Raw genomic sequence first — 25,037 nt, 5'->3', positions numbered from 1 at the left:
GAGAGAGATGGGGAAGGAGAGAGCCAGAGAATGGAGAGAGATGGGGAAGGAGAGAGCCAGAGAATGGAGAGAGATGGGGAAGGAGAGAGCCAGAGAATGGAGAGAGATGGGGAAGGAGAGAGCCAGAGAATGGAGAGAGATGGGGAAGGAGAGAGCCAGAGAATGGAGAGAGATGGGGAAGGAGAGAGCCAGAGAATGAAGAGAGATAGGGAAGGAGAGAGCCAGAGAATGGAGAGAGATGGGGAAGGAGAGAGCCAGAGAATGGAGAGAGATGGGGAAGGAGAGAGCCAGAGAAAGGAGAGAGATGGGGAAGGAGAGAGCCAGAGAATGGAGAGAGATGGGGAAGGAGAGAGCCAGAGAATGGAGAGAGATGGGGAAGGAGAGAGCCAGAGAAAGCGAGGGGCATGCTTAGAGTAACTTTGTTGTCCCCATAAAGCTGGGCCATTGAAATCCTTTGAAACACGCAAGTATAAGTCTAAAAAACATGAAAAGGGGTGAGTGTTAACAGAAAAAGAAACACTAGAATTGGAATTGCTGTCGGTACAGCACACATCTTTTCATCCTGTCTCTCGTCTAGGCCATGTGTCTGTCACATTAGCCTGCTTGCTAGCAGATTAACTTACTCCTGTAGCTCACAGCTTGCAGGGCTTTTCCAAGAGTAGCCCACTGGAGTCAATTATTCAGTGAATGCGAGGTTGCATCATCTACCTGTAAAATTGATTAGGTTCATGTGGCGTGCGTGGCCCAGAAATGCCACTGACTGGGATTCTGAGAGCCAGCGTCAGCCAGCCGGCATACTTTACCTGCCCAGGAGGTCAACAATGGCAGACATTTTAGTTTACAGCTTAGCAGTACTCAACAACCCAATGGTTTCTTTCTCCATTTGTCAAGCAGTGAGTCTGTTCACAAACCCAAAAAAAAGACAATTTTCCCAGAAATCCTCTGTTTATTCCTGCATGTTGCAAGGCTAGATTACATTAGCCAGCAGCATACAGCCCTGCATCCCACTGCGGGCTAATGTAATCTAACCTTGCAACACGTAGGAATAAACATTGACATTTTGACATGTGGTAAAAAAAAAAAAAAAATTCACATACAACTGAGGTTTGTGAACAGACTCACTGCTTGACTAGTGGAGGAAGAAACCATTGTGTCGTTGAGTACTGCTAAGTTGATTAGTAGACTTAGATGTGTTAATGTTACTGCTTGGCTGGCACAAAACCCTGCACCCATAGAAGACTGGCTACCACTAGAAAAGAGGATAATATCTTCTTTCTAATGATGTCAACTTTCTTTCTCAACTCCTAACATTGAGCCAATTACACTCACTGGAGCCAATTCCACTCACTGGAGCCAATTCCACTCACTGGAGCCAATTACACTCACTGGAGCCAATTCCACTCACTGGAGCCAATTCCACTCACTGGAGCCAATTACACTCACTGGAGCCAATTCCACTCACTGGAGTCTCTGACACAGGCTTTGAAAAAGCACCCACTAATAGGCTACCAGTGGCTGCTGGTAAGCTTTTCTTGACTTGGCTTTCTTTAACTAGCTAAACAGCTGCTCTCAGCAGAAATGTGTTTGGAGTTACCGTCCTAGCTAATAGGCTATGTTAGAGTTTACACTTCCTCTTCCTGATATCATGTGGGGATATCAAAATAATGAAAAACTTTCTACCAAATCTTTTCATTTTAAAATGTTAATTACTTCTCCTTGACATTATCACCTGACTAATGTTTATTTTTATTTTTAACTAATGTATAATGGGGGTTCTTGGGTCGCTGGTTTGCCTACAAGAAAAGGTGGAAGTCCTTTGCTTTGCAGTAACAACTGTTTCTTTCTCCAATCTAACCTTTTCAACACCTGCATGTTACCCAGGAATTAAACATTGACATTTAGACATGTGGTAAAAAAAAAAATGTTTCACATAAGATTTATTTTTTGATTTTTTATTTTTATTTCACTGCTTTGATTTGACCAGGTAGGCTGTTGAGAACAAAACCTCATTTGCACCCATGAAGACTGGCTAAGATAAAATAGCAGTGTAACAGACTTCCAGAGTTACAATGATGTAAACAATTAACAAGTCAATAACACAGTAGAAAAAACTGGAGTCTATATACAATGTGAGCAAAAGGCATGAGGAGGTAGGGGAATAATTACAATATTGCAGATTAAAACTGGAGGATAAATGATCAGATGGTCACTGTAGCCTCTAGAGATATTGCTGTGCAAAAGAGCAGAAAAGTAAATAAATAAAAACTGTGGGGATGAGGTAGGTGAAGATGGGTTTTTACCAATAGATTATGTACAGCTGCAGCGATGGTTAGCTGCTCAGATAGCTGATGTTTGAAGTTGGTGAGGGAGATAAAAGTCTCCAACTTCAGCGATTTTTTTGCAATTCGTTCCAGTAACAGGCAGCAGCTCTCAGTACTTTAATAGGCTATGTTAGAGTTTACACTTCCTCTTCCTGGAACAAAATAATGAAAAACTTTCTACCAAAGGTGTTTTCATTTTGGGATGATCAGTGAGATACACCTTCTGCTACTTGATGGGTGTTGCCATCACCAGTGAACTGAGATAAGTTTATTTTTATTGGCCTTTAGATGACCTGTATAAGTGGGTCTGGCGACTTGGGAGGCCAGGTTTGAGCATACAAGTCGCAGTGGTGGGTAGTATAAGGTGCTTTAGTGACAAAACGGATGGCACTGTGATAAACTGCATCCAGTTTGCTGAGTAGAGTGTTGGAAGCGATTTTGTAGATGACATCGCCGAAGTCGAGGATCGGTAGGATAGTCAGTTTTACTAGGGTAAGCTTGGCAGCGTGAGTGAAGGAGGCTTTGTTGCGGAATAGAAAGCCGACTCTTGATTTGATTTTCGATTGGAGATGTTTGATATGGGTCTGGAAGGAGAGTTTACAGTCTAGCCAGACACCTAGGTACTTATAGGTGTTCACATATTCAAGGTCGGAACCATCCAGTGTGGTGATGCAAGTCAGGCATGCGGGTGCAGGCAGCGATCGGTTGAAAAGCATGCATTTGGTTTTACTCGCGTTTAAGAGCAGTTGGAGGCCACGGAAGGAGTGTTGTATGGCATTTAAGCTCATTTGGAGGTTAGATAGCACAGTGTCCAATGACGGGCCTAAAGTATATAGAATGGTGTCGTCTGCGTAGAGGTGGATCAGGGAATCGCCCGCAGCAAGACCAACATCATTGATATATACAGAGAAAAGAGTCGGCCCGAGAATTTAACCCTGTGGCACCCCCATAGAGACTGCCAGAGGACCGGACAGCATGCCCTCCGATTTGACACACTGAACTCTGTCTGCAAAGTAATTGGTGAACTAGGCAAGGCAGTCATCCGAAAAACCGAGGCAAAAGCCTTGGCAAGGTCGAGACGGCTGCACAGTACAGTACTGTCTTTTATCGATGGTGGTTATGATGTCGTTTAGTACCTTGAGTGTGGCTGAGGAGCACCCGTGACCGGCTCAGAAACCAGATTGTATAGCGGAGAAGGTACGGTGGGATTCGAGATGGTCAGTGACCTGTTTGTTGACTTGGCTTTCGAAGACCTTAGATAGGCAGGGCAGAATGGATATAGGTCTGTAACAGTTTGGGTCCAGGGTGTCTCCCCCTTTGAAGAGGGGGATGACTGCAGCAGCTTTCCAATCCTTGGGGATCTCAGACGATATGAAAGAGAGGTTGAACAGGCTGGTAATAGGGGTTGCGACAATGGCGGCGGATAGTTTCAGAAATAGAGGGTCCAGATTGTCAAGCCCAGCTGATTTATACGGGTCCAGGTTTTGCAGCTCTTTCAGAACATCTGTTATCTGGATTTGGGTAAAGGAGAACCTGGAGAGGCTTGGGCGAGGAGCTGCGGGGGGGCCCGGAGCTGTTGGCCGAGGTAGGAGTGGCCAGGCGGAAGGCATGGCCAGCCGTTGAGAAATGCTTGTTGAAGTTTTCGATAATCATGGATTTGTCGGTGGTGACCGTGTTCCCTAGCCTCAGTGCAGTGGGCAGCTGGGAGGAGGTGCTCTTGTTCTCCATGGACTTCACAGTGTCCCAGAACTTTTTGGAGTTGGAGCTACAGGATGCAAACTTCTGCCTGAAGAAGCTGGCCTTAGCTTTCCTGACTGACTGCGTGTATTGGTTCCTGACTTCCCTGAACAGTTGCATATCGCGGGGACTGTTCGATGCTATTGCAGTCCGCCACAGGATGTTTTTGTGCTGGTCGAGGGCAGTCAGGTCTGGAGTGAACCAAGGGCTGTATCTGTTCTTAGTTCTGCATTTTTTGAACGGAGCATGCTTATCTAAAATGGTGAGGAAGATGCAGCTGGCTAACTCACCAATGTGGAGGCTGTTGGAAGATCAGGGATGGGTCCCAGGTGTGGGCTTCCAGACAGGGCAGAGAAGATCTCAGAGTCAGGGCACCACAGCCTCTACTGCAGCCAGGTCTCCTCTGGATCACCACAGCCTCTACTGCAGCCAGGTCTCCTCTGGATCACCACAGCCTCTACTGCAGCCAGGTCTCCTCTGGATCACCACAGCCTCTACTGCAGCCAGGTTTCCTCTGGATCACCACAGCCTCTACTGCAGCCAGGTCTCCTCTGGATCACCACAGCCTCTACTGCAGCCAGGTCTCCTCTGGATCAACACAGCCTCTACTGCAGCCAGGTCTCCTCTGGATCACCACAGCCTCTACTGCAGCCAGGTCTCCTCTGGATCACCACAGCCTCTACTGCAGCCAGGTCTCCTCTGGATCACCACAGCCTCTACTGCAGCCAGGCCTCCTCTGGATCACCACAGCCTCTACTGCAGCCAGGTCTCCTCTGGATCACCACAGCCTCTACTGCAGCCAGGTTTCCTCTGGATCACCACAGCCTCTACTGCAGCCAGGTCTCCTCTGGATCACCACAGCCTCTACTGCAGCCAGGTCTCCTCTGGATCACCACAGCCTCTACTGCAGCCAGGTCTCCTCTGGATCACCACAGCCTCTACTGCAGCCAGGTCTCCTCTTGATCAACACAGCCTCTACTGCAGCCAGGTCTCCTCTGGATCACCTCTGATATGGACCACAGGTCTGTAGAATACAGCAAACAAGACAGAGCACTTAAATATGATCAGAAAAGTTGTCCATTATGTTTCTGAATCTAATTTAATATACACTAGCTTGGGTCTTTCAGACTATTTTAAGGAGAAAGCATCTGAGCGAGTGAAACAGCGCCCCTATGTAACCCACGTACCTGAATGTCATACTCTTTTTGGCCAGACAACATTATATACAGTGCATTTGGAAAGTATTCAGACCCCTTCCCCTTATCCACATTTTGTTACGTTACAGCCTTATTCTAAAATGGATTAAATGAACAGAAATTCTCATCAATCTACACACAATAACCCATAATGATGAAGCAAAAATACATTTTTGGACTTGTTTGCATATTTATTCAAATGAAAATAGAACCTTAAATTAAATTTAAAATTAATGAATTAAAATAGAATAGCTTATTTACATACAGTACCAGTCAAAAGTGTGGGTGCCAAGAGTGTGCAAAGCTGTCATCAAGGAAAGGGTGGATGGATACTTTGAAGAATCTCAAATGTAAAATATATTTTGATTTGTTTAACACTTTCTTGTTTACTACATGATTCCATATGTGTTATTTCATAGTTTTGATGTCTTCACTATTATTCTACAATGTATAAAATAGTCAAACTAAAGAAAAACCCTTGAATGAGTAGGTGTGTCCAAACTTTTGACGGGTACTGTATTCAGACCCTTTGCTATGAGACTCAATATTGAGCTCAGGTGCATCCTGTTTCCATTGATCATCCCCGAGATGTTTCTACAACTTGATTGGAATCCATCTATGGTAAATTCAATTGATTGGACATGAGCAAAAACCAAGCCATGAGGTCGAAGGGATTGTCAGTAGAGCTCTGAGACAGGATTGAGTCGAGGCACAGATTTGAGGAAGGGTACCAAAACATTTCTGCAGCATTGAAGGTCCCCAAGAACACAGTGGTCTCCATTATTCTTAAATGGAAGCAGTTTGGAACCACCAAGACTCTTCCTGGAGCTGGCCGCCCAGCCAAACTGAGCAATAGGGGGGAGAAGGGCCTTGGTCAGGGAGGTGATGAAGAACCCGATGCTCACTCTGACAGAGCTCCAGAAGGACAAACATCTCTGCAGAACTCCACCAGTAGAAAATAGGCCTTTATGGTAGAGTGGCCAGACGGTACCCATTCCTCAGTAAAAGGTACATGACAGCCCATTTGGATTTCGCCAAAAGGCACCTAAAGGACTCTCAGACCATGAGAAACATGATTCTCTGGTCTGATGAAACCAAGATTGAACTCTTTGGCCTGAATGCCAAGCGTCATGTCTGGAGGAAACCTGGCATCATCCCTACGGTGAAGCGTGGTGGTGGCAGCATCATGCTAAGTACAGAGAGATCCTTAATGGAAACCTGCTCCGGAACGCTCAGAACCTCAGACCGGGCGAAGGTTCACCTTCCAATAGGACAACGACCCTAAGCACACAGCCAAGACAATGCAGAAGTGGCTTCGGGACAAGTCACTGAATGTCTGTGACAGGCCCAGCCAGAGCCCGGACTTGAACCTGATAGAACATCTCTGGTGAGACCTGAAAATAGCTGTGCAGCGACGCTCTCCATCCAACCTGACAGAGCTTGAGAGGACCTGCAGAGAAGAATGGGAGCAACTCCCCAAATAGAGGTGTACCAAGCTTGTAGCATTATACCCAAGCATAATTTTTTACTGTTTTGTCATTATTGGGTATTGTGTGTAGATTGATGAGGGGGAAATTTTGTTTTAATCCATTTTAGTATCAGGCTGTAATGTAACAAAATGTGGAAAAAGTCAAGGGGTCTGAATACTTTCCGAAGGCACTGTACAACATTCTATGGTCTACACATACTGAAACAGACGGGCATTTCACTGTCCAGACAGCATCAGATACATGGTCTACACATACTCAAACAGAGAGGTGCTGTTTCGCTGTCCAGACAGCATCAGATACATGGTCTACACATACTGAGACAGAGAGGTGCTGTTTCACTGTCCAGACAGCATCAGATACTTGGTCTACACATACTCAGACAGAGAGGTGCTGTTTCACTGTCCAGACAGCATCAGATACATGGTCTACACATACTCAGACAGAGAGGTGCTGTTTCACTGTCCAGACATCATCAGATACATGGTCTACACATACTGAGACAGAGAGGTGCTGTTTCACTGTCCAGACAGCATCAGATACCTGGTCTACACATGCTCAGACAGAGAGGTGCTGTTTCACTGTCCAGACACCATCAGATACATGGTCTCCACATACTGAGACAGAGAGGTGCTGTTTCACTGTCCAGACAGCATCAGACACATGGTCTACACCTACTGAGACAGAGAGGTGCTGTTTCACTGTCCAGACAGCATCAGACACATGGTCTACACATACTGAAACAGACGGGCATTGTTTCACTGTCCAGACAGCATCAGACACATGGTCTACACATACTGAGACAGACGGGCATTGTTTCACTGTCCAGACAGCATCAGACACATGGTCTACACATACTGAGACAGACGGGCATTGTTTCACTGTCCAGACAGCATCAGACACATGGTCTACACCTACTGAAACAGACGGGCATTGTTTCACTGTCCAGACAGCATCAGACACATGGTCTACACATACTGGGACAGAGAGGTGCTGTTTCACTGTCCAGACAGCATCAGACACATGGTCTACACCTACTGAAACAAACGGGCATTGTTTCACTGTCCAGACAGCATCAGACACATGGTCTACACATACTGAAACAGACGGGCATTGTTTCACTTGCTCAGATGCTTTCCCTGAGATTGATGCATCTTTCTGTCGGTGAGCATATCCGTCAAATAAATGATCCATATTTAAACCTTTTATTTGGAATGAGCAAGGAGGTACGGTAGGGTGGGCCAGGCCCACTAAGGAGAAGGACTGACCATTAATTATATCAAAATTACAGTTTTAATCATGTTTTGAGGCTATACCGTATTTGTTTACATTTACATAATGTTTATTGGTCCCATTCACAGATTTGTAGGTGTTGTGAAATGTTTGTATTACTAGATCCAACAATGCAGCAAGATGTCTTGCAAACACAACACACACACACACACACACACACACACACACACACACACACACACACACACACACACACACACACACACACACACACACACACACACACACACACACACACACACACACACACACACACACACACAGCAAAACATGATCTAAAGAAGAAGTCAAGAAATAACAAGCCAGAGTCGATCTATTAGAGGGGGAATATGTTAATCCAGAATATAAATATGTGGTGTGTATAGACAGTATCTCATTTGGAAAAGAAAATGGTATGTTTAGTAGTAGGTATATTAATGCAGTGGGCTAAATCAGGGTCACACAGAGTGTTTCTTGGTAGTCTTAAATAAATCTACTGTCACACCCTGAGCTGTTTCACCTGTCTTTGTGCTTGTCTCCACCCCCCTCCAGGTGTTGCCCATCTTCCCCATTATCCCCAGTGTATTTATACCTATAATCTCTGTTTGTCTGTTGCCAGTTTGTTTTGTTCGTCAAGCCTACCAGAGGTTTTCCTCTTGCTCCTGTCTGTTTCTAGTTCCTGTTTTCTAGTTTTGACCATTCTGCCCTGACCCTGAGCCTGAGCCTGAACCTGAACCTGAACCTGACCCTGACCCTGACCCTGACCCTGACCCTGACCCTGAGCCTAACCCTGATCCTGAACCTGACCCTGACCCTGACCCTGACCCTGACCCTGATCCTGACCCTGAGCCTGAGCCTGACCCTGGCCCTGAGCCTGACCCTGAGCCTGAGCCTGAGCCTGAGCCTGAGCCTGAGCCTGAGCCTGAGCCTGATCCTGACCCCGAGCCTGACCCTGACCCTGCCTGCCGTTTCTGTACCTTGTCACACCACCCTGGATTATTGACCTCTGCCTGCCCTTGACCTGTCATTTTGCCTGCCCCCTGTTCTAGTAATACACTTTTGTTACTTTGACTTTGTCTGCATCTGGGTCTTCCCTGAGATGTGATATCTACTTTGAAACAAATGTATACACCTCACACACTTGGTTATGGGCTTAAAAAAAGAAGACACCTGTACCATGTCAGATATAGTGTTGAAATGTATTACATTTTTGGTTTGCATCCCTATTTTACACTTTATATACATTAAAGAAGAATTAAATAAAACAAATCCCTTTGACATAGAAACATCAGATTTCCAGTATATTAATTATGAAAACATTTAACATTCCACCCATGAGACCACGAGGTAATTTGACTGCAGGAAAGGGCTACGGTGAGCTATGTCGAATACAGTATATACATACAGTGAGTAAACAACAGAATATAAACTGGATATGAGGTAACTTCTCTCACGTCACCCCGCTCCTCCGCTCTCTCCACTGGCTTCCAGTTGAAGCTCGCATCCGCTACAAGACCATGGTGCTTGCCTACGGAGCTGTGAGGGGAACGGCACCTCAGCACCTCCAGGCTCTGGTCAGGCCCTACACCCAAACAAGGGCACTGCGTTCATCCACCTCTGGCCTGCTCGCCTCCCTACCACTGAGGAAGTACAGTTCCCGCTCAGCCCAGTCAAAACTGTTCGCTGCTCTGGCCCCCCAATGGTGGAACAAACTCCCTCACGACGCCAGGACAGCGGAGTCAATCACCACCTTCCGGAGACACCTGAAACCCCACCTCTTTAAGGAATACCTAGGATAGGATAAGTAATCCTTCTCACCCCCCTTTAAGATGTAGATGCACTATTGTAAGTGACTACTCTACTGGATGTCATAAGGTGAATGCACCAATTTGTAAGTCGCTCTGGATAAGAGCGTCTGCTAAATGACTTAAATGTAAATGTAAATGTAAATGCGTTCAATGACTATATACATGGGGCATTAGTCTCAAGGTGGTGCAGGGCTGAGTATCAGCTAGTGGTGGCTGTTCAACAGTCTGGTGGTCTGGTGATAGAAGCTGTTTAACAGTCTGATGGTGATAGAAGCTGTTCAACAGTCTGATGGTCTGGTGATAGAAGCTGTTTAACAGTCTGATGGTCTGGTGATAGAAGCTGTTTAACAGTCTGATGGTCTGGTGATAGAAGCTGTTTAACAGTCTGATGGTCTGGTGATAGAAGCTGTTTAACAGTCTGATGGTCTGGTGATAGAAGCTGTTCAACAGTCTGATGGTCTGGTGATAGAAGCTGTTTAACAGTCTGATGGTCTGGTAATAGAAGCTGTTCAACAGTCTGATGGTGATAGAAGCTGTTCAACAGTCTGATGGTGATAGAAGCTGTTCAACAGTCTGGTGGTAATAGAAGCTGTTCAACAGTCTGATGGTCTGGTAATAGAAGCTGTTCAACAGTCTGATGGTGATAGAAGCTGTTTAACAGTCTGGTGGTAATAGAAGCTGTTTAACAGTCTGATGGTGATAGAAGCTGTTCAACAGTCTGATGGTGATAGAAGCTGTTTAACAGTCTGATGGTTATAGAAGCTGTTCAACAGTCTGATGGTGATAGAAGCTGTTCAACAGTCTGATGGTAATAGAAGCTGTTCAACAGTCTGATGGTCTGGTAATAGAAGCTGTTCAACAGTCTGATGGTCTGGTAATAGAAGCTGTTCAACAGTCTGATGGTCTGGTAATAGAAGCTGTTCAACAGTCTGTTGGTGATAGAAGCTGTTTAACAGTCTGATGGTAATAGAAGCTGTTCAACAGTCTGATGGTGATAGAAGCTGTTCAACAGTCTGATGGTCTGGTAATAGAAGCTGTTCAACAGTCTGGTGGTGATAGAAGCTGTTCAACAGTCTGATGGTCTGGTAATAGAAGCTGTTTAACAGTCTGATGGTGATAGAAGCTGTTTAACAGTCTGATGGTGATAGAAGCTGTTTAACAGTCTGGTGGTCTGGTGATAGAAGCTGTTTAACAGTCTGATGGTAATAGAAGCTGTTTAACAGTCTGATGGTGATAGAAGCTGTTCAGCAGTCTGATGGTCTGGTAATAGAAGCTGTTTAACAGTCTGATGGTGATAGAAGCTGTTTAACAGTCTGATGGTGATAGAAGCTGTTTAACAGTCTGATGGTGATAGAAGCTGTTCAACAGTCTGATGGTGATAGAAGCTGTTCAACAGTCTGATGGTGATAGAAGCTGTTCAACAGTCTGATGGTGATAGAAGCTGTTCAACAGTCTGATGGTGATAGAAGCTGTTCAACAGTCTGATGGTCTGGTAATAGAAGCTGTTCAACAGTCTGGTGGTGATAGAAGCTGTTCAACAGTCTGATGGTCTGGTAATAGAAGCTGTTTAACAGTCTGATGGTGATAGAAGCTGTTTAACAGTCTGGTGGTCTGGTAATAGAAGCTGTTCAACAGTCTGATGGTGATAGAAGCTGTTCAACAGTCTGATGGTCTGGTGATAGAAGCTGTTCAACAGTCTGATGGTGATAGAAGCTGTTTAACAGTCTGATGGTAATAGAAGCTGTTTAACAGTCTGATGGTGATAGAAGCTGTTCAGCAGTCTGATGGTCTGGTAATAGAAGCTGTTTAACAGTCTGATGGTGATAGAAGCTGTTCAACAGTCTGATGGTGATAGAAGCTGTTCAACAGTCTGATGGTAATAGAAGCTGTTTAACAGTCTGATGGTGATAGAAGCTGTTCAACAGTCTGATGGTGATAAAAGCTGTTTAACAGTCTGATGGTGATAGAAGCTGTTTAACAGTCTGATGGTAATAGAAGCTGTTTAACAGTCTGATGGTGATAGAAGCTGTTCAGCAGTCTGATGGTCTGGTAATAGAAGCTGTTTAACAGTCTGATGGTAATAGAAGCTGTTCAACAGTCTGATGGTAATAGAAGCTGTTTAACAGTCTGATGGTGATAGAAGCTGTTCAGCAGTCTGATGGTCTGGTGATAGAAGCTGTTTAACAGTCTGATGGTCTGGTGATAGAAGCTGTTTAACAGTCTGATGGTCTGGTGATAGAAGCTGTTTAACAGTCTGATGGTCTGGTGATAGAAGCTGTTTAACAGTCTGATGGTCTGGTAATAGAAGCTGTTTAACAGTCTGATGGTCTGGTGATAGAAGCTGTTTAACAGTCTGATGGTCTGGTGATAGAAGCTGTTTAACAGTCTGATGGTGATAGAAGCTGTTTAACAGTCTGATGGTGATAGAAGCTGTTCAACTGGTGGTGATAGAAGCTGTTCAGCAGTCTGATGGTCTGGTAATAGAAGCTGTTTAACAGTCTGATGGTAATAGAAGCTGTTCAACAGTCTGATGGTAATAGAAGCTGTTTAACAGTCTGATGGTGATAGAAGCTGTTCAGCAGTCTGATGGTCTGGTAATAGAAGCTGTTTAACAGTCTGATGGTAATAGAAGCTGTTCAACAGTCTGATGGTAATAGAAGCTGTTTAACAGTCTGATGGTAATAGAAGCTGTTCAACAGTCTGATGGTCTGGTAATAGAAGCTGTTTAACAGTCTGATGGTAATAGAAGCTGTTCAGCAGTCTGATGGTGATAGAAGCTGTTCAGCAGTCTGATGGTCTGGTAATAGAAGCTGTTTAACAGTCTGATGGTAATAGAAGCTGTTTAACAGTCTGATGGTAATAGAAGCTGTTTAACAGTCTGATGGTGATAGAAGCTGTTCAACAGTCTGATGGTCTGGTAATAGAAGCTGTTCAACAGTCTGATGGTGATAGAAGCTGTTCAACAGTCTGATGGTCTGGTAATAGAAGCTGTTCAACAGTCTGATGGTAATAGAAGCTGTTCAGCAGTCTGATGGTGATAGAAGCTGTTCAGCAGTCTGATGGTGATAGAAGCTGTTCAACAGTCTGATGGTAATAGAAGCTGTTTAACAGTCTGATGGTAATAGAAGCTGTTTAACAGTCTGATGGTGATAGAAGCTGTTTAACAGTCTGATGGTGATAGAAGCTGTTTAACAGTCTGATGGTAATAGAAGCTGTTCAACAGTCTGATGGTAATAGAAGCTGTTTAACAGTCTGATGGTAATAGAAGCTGTTCAACAGTCTGATGGTGATAGAAGCTGTTTAACAGTCTGATGGTCTGGTGATAGAAGCTGTTTAACAGTCTGATGGTGATAGAAGCTGTTTAACAGTCTGATGGTGATAGAAGCTGTTTAACAGTCTGATGGTCTGGTGATAGAAGCTGTTTAACAGTCTGATGGTGATAGAAGCTGTTTAACAGTCTGATGGTGATAGAAGCTGTTTAACAGTCTGATGGTGATAGAAGCTGTTCAACAGTCTGATGGTGATAGAAGCTGTTCAACAGTCTGATGGTCTGGTGATAGAAGCTGTTTAACAGTCTGATGGTGATAGAAGCTGTTTAACAGTCTGATGGTGATAGAAGCTGTTTAACAGTCTGGTGGTAATAGAAGCTGTTTAACAGTCTGATGGTGATAGAAGCTGTTTAACAGTCTGATGGTAATAGAAGCTGTTTAACAGTCTGATGGTGATAGAAGCTGTTTAACAGTCTGATGGTAATAGAAGCTGTTCAACAGTCTGATGGTAATAGAAGCTGTTCAACAGTCTGATGGTGATAGAAGCTGTTCAACAGTCTGATGGTAACAGAAGCTGTTTAACAGTCTGATGGTCTGGTGATAGAAGCTGTTCAACAGTCTGATGGTGATAGAAGCTGTTCAACAGTCTGTTGGTAATAGAAGCTGTTCAACAGTCTGATGGTAATAGAAGCTGTTCAACAGTCTGATGGTGATAGAAGCTGTTCAACAGTCTGATGGTAATAGAAGCTGTTTAACAGTCTGATGGTGATAGAAGCTGTTCAACAGTCTGATGGTGATAGAAGCTGTTCAACAGTCTGATGGTAATAGAAGCTGTTCAACAGTCTGATGGTAATAGAAGCTGTTCAACAGTCTGATGGTGATAGAAGCTGTTCAACAGTCTGATGGTGATAGAAGCTGTTCAACAGTCTGATGGTAATAGAAGCTGTTCAACAGTCTGATGGTTATAGAAGCTGTTTAACAGTCTGATGGTGATAGAAGCTGTTTAACAGTCTGATGGTAATAGAAGCTGTTCAACAGTCTGATGGTGATAGAAGCTGTTCAACAGTCTGATGGTGATAGAAGCTGTTTAACAGTCTGATGGTGATAGAAGCTGTTCAACAGTCTGATGGTAATAGAAGCTGTTTAACAGTCTGATGGTAATAGAAGCTGTTCAACAGTCTGATGGTAATAGAAGCTGTTTAACAGTCTGATGGTAATAGAAGCTGTTCAACAGTCTGATGGTAATAGAAGCTGTTTAACAGTCTGATGGTGATAGAAGCTGTTCAACAGTCTGATGGTAATAGAAGCTGTTTAACAGTCTGATGGTGATAGAAGCTGTTCAACAGTCTGATGGTAATAGAAGCTGTTTAACAGTCTGATGGTAATAGAAGCTGTTCAACAGTCTGATGGTAATAGAAGCTGTTTAACAGTCTGATGGTAATAGAAGCTGTTCAACAGTCTGATGGTAATAGAAGCTGTTCAACAGTCTGATGGTAATAGAAGCTGTTTAACAGTCTGATGGTCTGGTAATAGAAGCTGTTCAACAGTCTGATGGTGATAGAAGCTGTTTAACAGTCTGATGGTAATAGAAGCTGTTTAACAGTCTGATGGTAATAGAAGCTGTTCAACAGTCTGATGGTAATAGAAGCTGTTCAACAGTCTGATGGTAATAGAAGCTGTTTAACAGTCTGATGGTGATAGAAGCTGTTCAACAGTCTGATGGTAATAGAAGCTGTTTAACAGTCTGATGGTAATAGAAGCTGTTCAACAGTCTGATGGTAATAGAAGCTGTTCAACAGTCTGTTGGTAATAGAAGCTGTTTAACAGTCTGATGGTGATAGAAGCTGTTCAACAGTCTGATGGTAATAGAAGCTGTTTAACAGTCTGATGGTAATAGAAGCTGTTCAACAGTCTGATGGTAATAGAAGCTGTTTAACAGTCTGATGGTAATAGAAGCTGTTCAACAGTCTGATGGTAATAGAAGCTGTTCAACAGTCTGATGGTCTGGTGATAGAAGCTGTTTAACAGTCTGATGGTGATAGAAGCTGTTCAACAGTCTGTTGGTAATAGAAGCTGTTTAACAGTCTGATGGTAATAGAAGCTGTTTAACAGTCTGATGGTGATAGAAGCTGTTCAACAGTCTGATGGTAATAGAAGCTGTTTAACAGTCTGATGGTGATAGAAGCTGTTCAACAGTCTGTTGGTAATAGAAGCTGTTTAACAGTCTGATGGTGATAGAAGCTGTTCAGCAGTCTGATGGTAATAGAAGCTGTTCAACAGTCTGGTGGTAATAGAAGCTGTTTAACAGTCTGATGGTGATAGAAGCTGTTCAGCAGTCTGATGGTGATAGAAGCTGTTTAACAGTCTGATGGTAATAGAAGCTGTTCAACAGTCTGATGGTAATAGAAGCTGTTTAACAGTCTGATGGTAATAGAAGCTGTTCAACAGTCTGATGGTAATAGAAGCTGTTTAACAGTCTGATGGTGATAGAAGCTGTTCAACAGTCTGTTGGTGATAGAAGCTGTTCAACAGTCTGATGGTGATAGAAGCTGTTTAACAGTCTGATGGTAATAGAAGCTGTTCAACAGTCTGATGGTCTGGTAATAGAAGCTGTTTAACAGTCTGATGGTCTGGTAATAGAAGCTGTTTAACAGTCTGATGGTCTGGTAATAGAAGCTGTTCAACAGTCTGATGGTGATAGAAGCTGTTTAACAGTCTGATGGTAATAGAAGCTGTTCAACAGTCTGATGGTCTGGTAATAGAAGCTGTTCAACAGTCTGATGGTGATAGAAGCTGTTCAACAGTCTGATGGTGATAGAAGCTGTTCAACATTCTGATGGTCTGGTAATAGAAGCTGTTCAACAGTCTGATGGTAATAGAAGCTGTTCAACAGTCTGATGGTCTGGTAATAGAAGCTGTTTAACAGCTTCTACTAGATAGGTCAGTGACAGTAAGGGTCAATGCAAGGGTTGCAGCATGCAATGGCTACTGTAATGGCCTATTATATTAATGTCCTCCTCACCACTCACCAGTTAGAACACACATCTAGGTGGTGGAAAGTTGAAGTCATATAATGGTGGGGCTTTCTGAGCTCTTGGACAGAAGAAAGGACCAACAGAAAGAACGACTATGGGGGTTTTGTAATGGAAAAGACAAGGAGAAGAAAAGAAAGAGGAGGGCAACAGAAAAAAATAACACTATGGGAAAACCCACCATTTTGAAAACAGGTGATGGCCAACAGTGCTTCCAGAAGATGAGATTTCCAGAGCGCTAGATTGCTGACATGGGTAGTTCTTTACCACAGAAGGAGACCGGGCAAGGGATGCCTGAATGGTGTTACTCTGGGAAAAGCGACCAGGCGCCTGGGCCCTGGAAAGAAAGGTTATGTCATTTAGGAGTTGTGATCCAATGTTGTGCGCCATCGCCATGGATACAGGAAGGAAGATGAGGGGAATAAAAACAGCAGAACCAACTTACCATGAAAGGGGGCGGGGGGGTGTTGGTGTTATGAATCATTGAAAAGGGGAAAGGAGTTTGCCGCTCACTCTCTCTGACCTGTCTGTCAGGCTTGCCCATGAGAGGCTCAGCAGCTTGCATTAAGCATCCATACACTATGTAACAGTAGACTAGATACCAGTGTTCAGTAGACTATATACTTTTGTAATAGTAGACTAGATACCGGTGTTCAGTAGACTATATACTTTTGTAATAGTAGACTAGATACCAGTGTTCAGGAGACTAGATACTTTTGTAACAGTAGACTAGATACCAGTGTTCAGTAGACTATATACTTTTGTAACAGTAGACTAGATACCAGTGTTCAGGAGACTAGATACTTTTGTAACAGTAGACTAGATACCAGTGTTCAGGAGACTATATACTTTTGTAACAGTAGACTAGATACCAGTGTTCAGTAGACTAGATACCAGTGTTCAGTAGACTAGATACCAGTGTTCAGTAGACTAGATACCAGTGTTCAGTTGACTAGATACCAGTGTAACAGTAGACTAGATACCAGTGTAACAGTAGACAAGATACCAGTGTTCAGTAGACTAGATACCAGTGTTCAGTTGACTAGATACCAGTGTTCAGTAGACTAGATACCAGTGTAACAGTAGACTAGATACCAGTGTAATAGTAGACTAGATACCAGTGTTCAGTTGACTAGATACCAGTGTAACAGTAGACTAGATACCGGTGTTCACTAGACTAGATACCAGTGTTCAGTAGACTAGATACCAGTGTAATTGTAGACTAGATACCAGTGTAATAGTAGACTAGATACCAGTGTTCAATTGACTAGATACCAGTGTAACAGTAGACTAGATAACGGTGTTCACTAGACTAGATACCAGTGTTCAGTAGACTAGATACCAGTGTAATTGTAGACTAGATACCAGTGTAATAGTAGACTAGATACCAGTGTTCAATTGACTAGATACCAGTGTTCAGTAGACTAGAGACCAGTGTAACAGTAGACTAGATACCAGTGTTCAGTAGACTAGAGACCAGTGTAACAGTAGACTAGAGACCAGTGTTCAGTAGACTAGAGACCAGTGTAACAGTAGACTAGATACCAGTGTTCAGTAGACTAGATACCAGTGTTCAGTAGACTAGATACCAGTGTTCAGTAGACTAGATGCCAGTGTAACAATAGACTAGATAGAAGTTTTCAGTAAACTAGATACAAAAGTATATAGTCTTCTGTTACACTGGTAACAGTTGACTAGATATCGGTGTTTAGTAGACTAGATACCAGTGTTCAGTAGACTAAAGACCAATGTAACAGTAGATTAGATACCAGTGTTCAGTAGACTAGAGACCAGTGTAACAGTAGACTAGAGACCAGTGTTCAGTAGACTAGAGACCAGTGTAACAGTAGACTAGATACCAGTGTTCAGTAGACTAGATACCAGTATTCAGTAGACTAGATACCAGTGTTCAGTAGACTAGATACCAGTGTAACAGTAGACTATATACTTGTTTTCAGTAGACTAGAGACCAGTGTAACAGTAGACTAGATACCAGTGTTCAGGAGACTAGATACCAGTGTTCAGTAGACTAGAGACCAGTGTTCAGTAGACTAGAGACCAGTGTAACAGTAGACTAGATACCAGTGTAACAGTAGACTAGATAGTAGTTTTCAGTAAACTAGATACCAGTAGACAAGATACCAGTGTAACAGTAGACTAGATACCAGTGTTCAGTTGACTAGATACCAGTGTAACAGTAGACTAGATACTAGTTTTCAGTAGACTAGGGACTAGTGTAACAGTAGACTAGATACGAGTTTTCAGTAAACTAGATACCAGTAGACAAGATACCAGTGTAACAGTAGACTAGATACCAGTGTTCAGTTGACTAGATACCAGTGTAACAGTAGACTAGATACTAGTTTTCAGTAGACTAGGGACTAGTGTAAAAGTAGACTAGATATCAGTGTAACAGTAAACTAGAGACCAGTGTTCAGTAGACTAGATATCAGTGTAACAGTAGACTAGAGACCAGTGTTCAGTAGACTAAATACCAGTGTTCAGTAAACTAGATATCAGTGTAACAGTAGACTACATACCAGTGTTCAGTAGACTAGATACTAGTTTTCAGTAAACTAGGGACTAGTGTAACAGTAGACTAGATACCAGTGTTCAGGAGACTAGATACCAGTGTAACAGTAGACTAGATACCAGTGTTCAGCAGACTAGATACCAGTGTTCAATTGACTAGATACCAGTGTAACAGTTGGATAGATACCAGTGTTCACTAGACTAGATACCAGTGTAACAGTAGACTAGATACCAGTGTAACAGTAGACTAGATACCAGCGTAACAGTCAACTAGATACCGGTGTTCAGTAGACTAGATACTAGTGTTCAGTAGACTAGATACCAGTGTTCAGTAGACTAGATACCGGTGTTCAGTAGACTAGATACCGGTGTAACAGTAGACTAGATACCAGTGTTCAGGAGACTAGATACCAGTGTTCAGTAGACTAGATACCGGTGTAACAGTAGACTAGATACCAGTGTAACAGTCAACTAGATACCAGTGTAACAGTAGACTAGATACCAGTGTTCAGTAGACTAGATACCAGTGTAACAGTAGACTAGATACCAGTGTAACAGTCAACTAGATACCAGTGTTCAGTAGACTAGATACCAGTGTAACAGTCAACTAGATACCAGTGTAACAGTCAACTAGATACCAGTGTAACAGTAGACTAGAGACCAATATAACAGTATACTAGATATCAGTGTGGAGTAGACTAGATACCAGTGTAACAGTAGACTAGATACTAGTTTTCAGTAAACTAGATACCAGTGTAACAGTAGACTAGATACCAGTGTTCAGGAGACTAGATTCCAGTCATCAGTAGACTAGATACCAGTCGTCAGTATACTAGATACCAGTGTTCAGTAGACTAGATACCAGTCGTCAGTAGACTAGATACCAGTCGTCAGTATACTAGATACCAATGTTCAGGAGACTAGATACCAGTGTTCAGGAGACTAGATACCAGTGTAACAGTAGACTACATACCAGTCGTCAGTAGACTAGATACCAGTGTAACAGTAGACTACATACCAGTCGTTATTAGACTATATACCAGTGGAACAGTAGACTAGATACCAGTGTAACAGTAGACTAGATACCAGTCGTCATTAGACTAGATACCAGTGTTCAGGAGACTAGATACCAGTGTAACAGTAGACTAGATACCAGTGTAACAGTAGACTAGATACCAGTGTTCAGGAGACTAGATACCAGTGTAACAGTAGACTAGATACCAGTGTAACAGTAGACTAGATACCAGTCGTCATTAGACTAGATACCAGTGTAACAGTAGACTAGATACCAGTCGTCATTAGACTAGATACCAGTGTAACAGTAGACTAGATACCAGTGTTCAGGAGACTAGACACCAGTGTAACAGTAAACTAGATACCAGTGTTCAGGAGACTAGATACCAGTGTAAAAGTAGACTAGATACCAGTGTTCAGGAGACTAGATACCAGTGTAACAGTAGACTAGATAACAGTCATCAGTATACTAGATACCAGTGTTCAGGAGACTAGATACCAGTGTAACAGTAGACTAGATACCAGTGTAACAGTAGACTAGATACCAGTGTAACAGTAGACTAGATACCAGTGTAACAGTAGACTAGATACCAGTGTTCAGTAGACTAGATACCAGTGTAACAGTAGACTAGATACCAGTGTAACAGTAGACTAGATACCAGTGTTCAGGAGACTAGATACCAGTGTAACAGTAGACTAGATACCAGTGTTCAGGAGACTAGATACCAGTGTTCAGGAGACTAGATACCAGTGTAAAAGTAGACTAGATACCAGTGTAACAGTAGACTAGATACCAGTGTTCAGGAGACTAGATACCAGTGTAACAGTAGACTAGATACCAGTGTAACAGTAGACTAGATACCAGTCGTCATTAGACTAGATACCAGTGTAACAGTAGACTAGATACCAGTGTAACAGTAGACTAGATACCAGCGTAACAGTCAACTAGATACCGGTGTTCAGTAGACTAGATACTAGTGTTCAGTAGACTAGATACCAGTGTTCAGTAGACTAGATACCGGTGTTCAGTAGACTAGATACCGGTGTAACAGTAGACTAGATACCAGTGTAACAGTAGACTAGATACCAGTGTAACAGTAGACTAGATACCAGTGTTCAGTAGACTAGATACCAGTGTAACAGTAGACTAGATACCAGTGTAACAGTAGACTAGATACCAGTGTTCAGGAGACTAGATACCAGTGTAACAGTAGACTAGATACCAGTGTAACAGTAGACTAGATACCAGTGTTCAGGAGACTAGATACCAGTGTAACAGTAGACTAGATACCAGTGTAACAGTAGACTAGATACCAGTCGTCATTAGACTAGATACCAGTGTAACAGTAGACTAGATACCAGTGTAACAGTAGACTAGATACCAGCGTAACAGTCAACTAGATACCGGTGTTCAGTAGACTAGATACTAGTGTTCAGTAGACTAGATACCAGTGTTCAGTAGACTAGATACCGGTGTTCAGTAGACTAGATACCGGTGTAACAGTAGACTATATACCAGTGTTCAGTAGACTAGAGACCGGTGTTCACTAGACTAGATACCAGTGTAACAGTAGACTAGATACCAGTGTAACAGTCAACTAGATACCAGTGTTCAGTAGACTAGATACCAGTGTAACAGTCAACTAGATACCAGTGTTCAGTAGACTAGATACCAGTGTAACAGTCAACTAGATACCAGTGTTCAGTAGACTAGATACCGGTGTTCACTAGACTAGATACCAGTGTAACAGTAGACTAGAGACCAATATAACAGTATACTAGATATCAGTGTGGAGTAGACTAGATACCAGTGTAACAGTAGACTAGATACTAGTTTTCAGTAAACTAGATACCAGTGTAACAGTAGACTAGATACCAGTGTTCAGGAGACTAGATTCCAGTCATCAGTATACTAGATACCAGTCGTCAGTATACTAGATACCAGTGTTCAGTAGACTAGATACCAGTTGTCAGTATACTAGATACCAGTGTTCAGTAGACTAGATACCAGTGTTCAGGAGACTAGATACCAGTGTAACAGTAGACTACATACCAGTCGTCATTAGACTAGATACCAGTGTAACAGTAGACTAGATACCAGTGTAACAGTAGACTAGATACCAGTGTTCAGGAGACTAGATACCAGTGTAACAGTAGACTAGATACCAGTGTAACAGTAGACTAGATACCAGTCGTCATTAGACTAGATACCAGTGTAACAGTAGACTAGATACCAGTGTAACAGTAGACTAGATACCAGCGTAACAGTCAACTAGATACCGGTGTTCAGTAGACTAGATACTAGTGTTCAGTAGACTAGATACCAGTGTTCAGTAGACTAGATACCGGTGTTCAGTAGACTAGATACCGGTGTAACAGTAGACTATATACCAGTGTTCAGTAGACTAGAGACCGGTGTTCACTAGACTAGATACCAGTGTAACAGTAGACTAGATACCAGTGTAACAGTCAACTAGATACCAGTGTTCAGTAGACTAGATACCAGTGTAACAGTCAACTAGATACCAGTGTTCAGTAGACTAGATACCAGTGTAACAGTCAACTAGATACCAGTGTTCAGTAGACTAGATACCAGTGTAACAGTAGTTCACTAGACTAGATACCAGTGTAACAGTAGACTAGAGACCAATATAACAGTATACTAGATATCAGTGTGGACTAGTGTAACAGTAGACTAGAGACCAGACTAGATACCAGTGTAACAGTAGACTAGATACCAGTGTAGTAGACTATACTAGTTTTCAGTAAACTAGATACCAGTGTAACAGTAGACTAGATACCAGTGTTCAGGAGACTAGATTCCAGTCATCAGTAGACTAGATACCAGTCGTCACTATACTAGATACCAGTGTTCAGTAGACTAGATACCAGTCGTCAGTAGACTAGATACCAGTCGTCAGTATACTAGATACCAGTGTTCAGTAGACTAGATACCAGTGTTCAGGAGACTAGATACCAGTGTAACAGTAGACTACATACCAGTCGTCATTAGACTAGATACCAGTGGAACAGTAGACTAGATACCAGTGTAACAGTAGACTAGATAGCAGTCGTCATTAGACTAGATACCAGTGTTCAGGAGACTAGATACCAGTGTAACAGTAGACTAGATACCAGTGTAACAGTAGACTAGATACCAGTCGTCATTAGACTAGATACCAGTGTAACAGTAGACTAGATACCAGTGTTCAGGAGACTAGACACCAGTGTAACAGTAGACTAGATACCAGTGTAAAAGTAGACTAGATACCAGTGTTCAGGAGACTAGATACCAGTGTAACAGTAGACTAGATAACAGTCATCAGTATACTAGATACCAGTGTTCAGGAGACTAGATACCAGTGTAACAGTAGACTAGATACCAGTGTTCAGGAGACTAGATACCAGTGTAACAGTAGACTAGATACCAGTCATCAGTATACTAGATACCAGTGTTCAGGAGACTAGATACCAGTGTAACAGTAGACTAGATACCAGTGTAACAGTAGACTAGATACCAGTCGTCATTAGACTAGATACCAGTGTAACAGTAGACTAGATACCAGTGTTCAGGAGACTAGACACCAGTGTAACAGTAAACTAGATACCAGTGTTCAGGAGACTAGATACCAGTGTAAAAGTAGACTAGATACCAGTGTTCAGGAGACTAGATACCAGTGTAACAGTAGACTAGATAACAGTCATCAGTATACTAGATACCAGTGTTCAGGAGACTAGATACCAGTGTAACAGTAGACTAGATACCAGTGTTCAGGAGACTAGATACCAGTGTAACAGTAGACTAGATACCAGTCATCAGTATACTAGATACCAGTGTTCAGGAGACTAGATACCAGTGTAACAGTAGACTAGATACCAGTGTAACAGTAGACTAGATACCAGTGTTCAGTAGACTAGATACCAGTGTAACAGTAGACTAGATACCAGTGTAACAGTAGACTAGATACCAGTGTTCAGGAGACTAGATACCAGTGTAACAGTAGACTAGATACCAGTGTTCAGGAGACTAGATACCAGTGTAACAGTAGACTAGATACCAGTCGTCAGTAGACTAGATACCAGTGTAACAGTAGACTAGATACCAGTCGTCATTAGACTAGATACCAGTGTTCAGGAGACTAGATACCAGTGTAACAGTAGACTAGATACCAGTGTAACAGTAGACTAGATACCAGTGTTCAGGAGACTAGATACCAGTGTAACAGTAGACTAGATACCAGTGTAACAGTAGACTAGATACCAATGTTCAGGAGACTAGATACCAGTGTAACAGTAGACTAGAAAATAAGAATTTGTTCTTAACTGACTTGCCTAGTTAAATAAAGGTTAAAAAAAAATAAAAAAAATGTAAATGGATGGTTGTACGTCTATCTTGTAGAATGAAACTTAATTTGTGCAAGGCTACATCCACTTACATTCAAACATTGTCATAATTGTAATTTGTTTTAAACAGGATTGGACTGATCCATTGTGGAAAACGGTTGAGATTGTTGGTGTAGACTTCTTTAGCACTTGGATTGCCTATCTAGAGGGTAGCTTATGATTGGTGTATAAACTCCTTATAACAGATTGGTCATTGGTCTATGGGTCAGAAGATCCATCACATTAACATGGAATGCCTACTCATGATTGTGTTTTCTATATGTCATGTAAATATATTGATTCAATTAATATCTGCAGTACTAATGTTTGCCATAATTGATATTGTAATGATCTCTATGAGGGAGCATCTCTACAATTGCATTTACATTGCCTCGTGGCTAGGGGGAGCTACAGCAACAGCAAACAATAGCCTCACCTTTCATTCTTGGCTCACATCACAGCAAGTGTTTTATTTTATTTGTATTTATTCAACAAGGCAAATACACCGGTCAAATCCTAACCCGGAAAACACTGGAGCTAATTGTGCACCGCCCTATGAGACTCCCAATCACGGCCGGTTGTGATACAGCCTGGATCGAACCAGGGTCTGTAGTGACTCTAATGACTCTATCACTGAGATGCAGTGCCTTAGACCGCTGCGCCACTCGGGAACATTGGAGACAGGGGTGTCATGTACCCCAAACATTTTAGGGGACACAAAGTACAATAGGTGGGGTGGTCTGGAGGGGGGCTAGGACCCCGACTGTAAGTTGGAGAATTTAGCATTTTGCCTGCAATCTATAGCCATAATCATTATGCTTATTTCTATGTAAAAACAATATCTAAGCATACCTCTTGAGCTGTGTGTATCCTCCTGACTGGGGTTTCTTTTTTTAAATAACCTAAATATGCTTATCTGCATCTCTGCTCAAACTGGGTAAAAGATTTAAAGGAATGTGAGTCTTAATCAGTACTTTTGGCTTTTT

This window comes from Oncorhynchus keta, chromosome 28 (genome assembly GCF_023373465.1).
Source record: "Oncorhynchus keta strain PuntledgeMale-10-30-2019 chromosome 28, Oket_V2, whole genome shotgun sequence".
Classification (NCBI taxonomy): Eukaryota; Metazoa; Chordata; class Actinopteri; order Salmoniformes; family Salmonidae; genus Oncorhynchus; species Oncorhynchus keta.
The sequence above is the reverse complement of the archived record's forward strand: the minus strand, read 5'-3'. Positions refer to the sequence as shown.